Source organism: Mirounga leonina, unplaced genomic scaffold (assembly GCF_011800145.1).
Source record: "Mirounga leonina isolate KUSES-001 unplaced genomic scaffold, KU_Mleo_1.0 Mir_93, whole genome shotgun sequence".
Taxonomy (NCBI): domain Eukaryota; kingdom Metazoa; phylum Chordata; class Mammalia; order Carnivora; family Phocidae; genus Mirounga; species Mirounga leonina.
Genome location: NW_023270854.1, coordinates 12,546,021 through 12,551,167, shown reverse-complemented (window position 1 = coordinate 12,551,167; position 5,147 = coordinate 12,546,021).

Genomic DNA, 5,147 nt, shown 5'->3' with positions numbered 1-5,147 from the left:
AAGGAACTCTTTCAGACTCACCCAACCTGCTGCTAACTTCCTCTATGAAGAGAGTAAGGTAAATATTTCTGAAGCCCACAACTTAAAGTCTGGCCAGACACTTTGAATGAGAGAGACAAAGAGGGCAAGAGATAGAGACAGAGACAGAGACAGAGAGAATGATGGCTGTTTGTACCTGAGGGTCTGAACTCATCAAATACTATTAGAATCATTGCCTACTCCTGCCCTCAGCTTCTCTATCTTAGGGCTTGTCTGTGGCTGACTTTGTGTGGTGTCCGGGGGAGAAGGGCAGGCAGCACCATGCAGGGGATTGGAGACCGTTGAACACCTCATATTCCATTCTTGAATAGATAAATAGCACTTGGGGAATTATGTACAAATCTAAATCTAGATTCTGTATTTCCAGTGTTCTTATTTTAGGCATTATAATTTAGAATTTTTAAATACAGCATAGGAAAAACTAGGTTTTGAGATTAGAACTGAACTTTAAAAATCACATAGCATGGTGTTTGTCTGCTTAAAGATTTATTAAAATTTGAAACCAGATTTTAAGAGGAATGGAAAGATTTGAAAGTACTTCTGTAGAGGAGTAACTATTGATAGCATTACATTTGACTTATATGATAAGAATAAAAATTAAGCATGCTTGATAGTAGTTACTCATTTTTTTTCCCCAATAAGTACATTTAATTCAGTAAATACAGGAGTTTTTTTTTTTTCTTCAGTAATGTACCATGAAATAGGATTACTTTTCCTTGTATAGACAAAATTATCCTGAGAATAGGTAATATTTTGATCTAATATTTAAGGCACACAATTTATCAATCAGGTATAGTATGTTTAGGTCCATAAAATATCATTATAATTTCATGGGTTTTTTTAATTGTGTTTTGTCCCTAGTTTTTCCTATGCTTTATTTAAAAATTATTTTTCTTGCCTTTTATTCGACTTTTGAAAAAGCTTTAGTGAGAACATGTATTCTTTTCTTTTGACATAAAAAGTGTTGACTTTAGGAAGGAAGGGGTAAAAAATTTCTTGGATTAAAATATACCATAAGTAAACAAATAAGCTTTGAGTTCCCATGGGGTTTTAGATCCTCAAGGTGGACGCTTGGGATTTAAAAACCTTCAGGAATCTTTGTTATTTTGTGTTAACTTGAAAATTATAAATTATATATCTGTATAGTAAACTAAAATATTTGTGTAAAGAATGTAAGAATACAGTATTTTTTAGTGGGATGAAAAATTAATCTGAAGCCAAGTTCCCTCCTGATTTGGAAATCCTATTCCTTCACTGTTATGTCTGGACAATGGCATCCTGGGTCCTGGGTAGTATCATACTGATATCTTCTGTGGCTTAACGTGATTTATTTTCCTTTTCTATTTCCTTTAGTTATTTAACTGGGACCCAAATCATTGGATACTTTTGGATGGCCTGTTTGAATTTAATTTATTTCTTTTGGTGCTTGTTTATTATTTTCTTTAAAGTTGCGATAAAAAGTAATTATAAGAGAAAGGAAAATCACAGTTTTGGCACTAATGTTAATATTTATTCATCTGTCACCTGATGGAATCTTGGGATTCCATGTAAAAAAGTAACTCACCCTTAAATATTGTTTATCTATTTGCCAGTGAGATTTAGACTTTATATCAAAAGACAGGGAAAGAATCTTGCTTCCATTTCTAGAAACTGCAGAGCACCTGCAGAGAGAAAGATAAAAACACTTATGTGAAGTGGAACATAGTATTTGGTATTTATTTTCAAAGTGCATAAACACGTCTGTACAGGAATGTTTAAAGATATATGATCTAGTACCATTTGTCAGTTTAAAAGTCATTGCTTGAGAATTTGTATTGGTCTAGGAGAGTCTCAGCTCATTTTCTTTTTATGTTTATCTAGTATGGTGTCTCTGCCATAAAATTGATCTAACTCATAAAAATGTGTCCTCAGTTGCCTCAGTAAACAAATTCCTGCGTAGCTTCTCTTCTCTCCAATACAATGATAGTTTTGTGAAAAGTCACCAGGATGGTTAAAAAATTAGAAAATGAACATTTGTAATTATTGCTTAGAAAATGATTTAAGGAACGGTTTAAAAATATGAAGGGCCCACCCCCCTTGCCCAAGGGGTAATATAGCAAGATATACTTTTTTATTTAAAAAATTTTTTTAAAGATTGGGGCACCTTGGAGGCTCAGTCAGTTAAGCATCTGCCTTCGGCTTAGGTCATGATCCCAGGGTCCTGGAATCAAGCCCTGCTCAGTGGGGAGCCCGCTTCTCCCTGGGCCGCTCCCAGGCTTGTGCGCTCTCTTTCTCTCAAATAAATAAATAAAATCTTTAAAAATAAAAAAAATTAAGATTTATTTATTTATTTGAGAGAGAGATTGCGTGGGATGTGAGGGGCAGAGGCAGAGGGAAAGAGAGTCCTAAGCAGACTCCGTGCTGAGCATAGAGCCCCATGTAGGGCTCAATCCCACGACCCTGAGATCACTACCTGAACTGAAGCCAAGAGTAGGAAGTTTAACCCACTGTGCCACCCAGGTGCCCCAGTAAGACATACTTTTATAAAGCATCAAGAATTGGGGCTTGACCAAAGAAAAGTGCATTGAAATTTTGTACTTTGGGATATGACACTAACCAAGTAGCTTCCAGACTCCACTGACCCACACAAGCAGGTCCCCAAATAGGGTCATTTTTAAATCTTGGAGGTCTTAAAGATTCAAATTATATTGAATATATTATATCAAATATATCAAATAAATTATATAGAATATATTAATATAAATTCACAATCCTCTATTAAGTATAATTTTCACTGGTATGTATTTGGAAATAATTACTGTAATTTTGCCTTTAAAGTTACTTTCCTAAGAGTGATTAATTTCATTTACTGTGCTTTTCAGTATGAAGTCTTGGAAACTGAAGAGACAGAATCTAGCATACAATTTCTAAAATTAAGGAACTTCTTATGAGGACAAAATTTAATATAAAAATCAATATGTTTCAATTTGAGTTCCAATTTAAGTATATGTTTCAATTTACTTATATATTCACTAATTTCAATTTTGTCATTTTTTTCATTTTTTGGAAGCAATACTTATTTTTCCAATGTAGAATGTGACTTTGAGCCCCTGGAAAGTTCAGGGGCCTTAGTCCCTGACAATACCACTCACATAAAGCTGCCCTGCATCTCTCATCCTGTGTCCTCTCCTTCTTCTGGTTCCTTCTTGCCTTTGCTAGAAGGGGTTTCTCCTTCCAATCACAGCGGCCACTGGGCATCCCCTTAGTTTACATGGATTTGATATGAAATCATTAAATTTTCTGGATAACCATTAAAAAAACATTAGATGTTCTTTCTTGGAGTGAAGAGTGTTTGGAGTGTGAATGATGTTTTCACCCTGTATTTCTGGGGGCAAAACTGAGGAGTGGGACCTGTAATGAATTGAAAGTAGCTGAATTTGACCTTGCAAAACAGCATTATTTATGGCCCTGTGCCTCAGTGATGTTCTCAGGGGTTAGAATTCCAAAGTGCAGAATACAGTTTCCTTAGGAATACTCTGGAAATGTCCAATTTGTGGTCTTTTAGGAAGAGCAAATTTATTACCATTTAATAAAGAATAATGAATATAGGGCAGCTTCAGTTCATTTGACTGTTTACAATGAATCAGGCATTATAATTATACTAGATTGTTCCTCATTTTTTTTAAACTCAAACTTCCATTTGATAAAATAAAAGTTGAAAACTTGCTTTAATGTCATTTGTAACTTTGAAAGGCATTAAGTTTGTGACTTCAACAAAATCAACTCCATGGTAATTTTAGAATATTATCTTTTCAAACCACACATATCTCCCTCCTCTTGACCTTCTTTCTTTTCCATACCATGCCCCCACCCCCCTCCCCAAATGCTTTGATATTATGTGGTTCTTTTACAGCTGTAAGGGTGGAAGGACACGTGGTTTTCTGTCCTGCAAATTGATCATCTCACTGAATAAGATGCAGTTTAGAAGGTTAGAGAAATTAAAGACTTGACCCAAGTCAACAACTTTTAGCAACAAGGTTGGGGTTAGGGCTGGGTCCTTTACGGGTCCATGAGTATTGGAACCTGCCACACATTAGGCATAATGTCACAGAATATTCAAGGAGAATAATTTGGAGGATCCAAGTGAATTCCTTTAGTCTGTGACAACCCCAACTGTGGTATTGGGATCAGTTTAGTATCCTGGAAAAATTCTGCAAAGAAATACCAAAGCAGATTCCTAAAGAATTCCTTGCTGGTGGCAGCCCTCTATGTTTCAGAAACAACATTATCAAGAATTTGAAGACAATCTCATTTTCATCCTGGATTCTAAATTTGCTATTATACCTCAGGTTCTCCAGTAAGAGACCTCTGTGTTGGAAAGTCATGTGCATGATACATAATATAGTTAATCACACTTTCCATTCCAAAAAAATTAGAAAGTTGTATGAAAATAATAAATACAGGATCAAGGATGCATAATATTTAAAATTAGGACAGTCTTGAAAAGAGTTAGGATGTATGATTACTCTAAGCACATGTATGGTGGCTATTCTAGAGAGAAGGAGTAAGGAAATTATGTGTTAAATCTCCAAATGTTAACATTTTTTAAAATTACAGATTGAGAAAGCAAGGACTATAGCCCCATTTAACAGACTGTCTAATGTTGTAATATTTGTTTTACTGCAAAGAGCACTTTTGCTCTATTTCAGCTTAGAAAGCTGGGGTGATTTGATGAATGGTAGACCCCAGGAATGTGTCTGCTTAGGAGTTGAAAACAGAACTCTCAGAGGGCACTGATGATAGAAATGCCACATCAAGGAGAAGTGGGAATATAATGTGAGAGCATAGGCAGAAACACAGAAACATTGCACTAAAGAGAATCAGTGTTAAAGAAAGTGAGTGTATCATGATGTTGTTGGCAGAAGAGAGAGGTTTAGAGTGTTGATAACAAGGATACAGGACCAAAGGAAATTTTTTTTGTTCTAAGTTATTTGATGGTTACATCCAAGGCTGAAGAAATGAAGTTTAAATGCAAAAATAAATGAATATAAAAACCATCATATGCGCCGAAAACATACTTGGAACTCATTCCATTTCTCTTTGTCCTCTAGGCGGCACTCCATTCCACA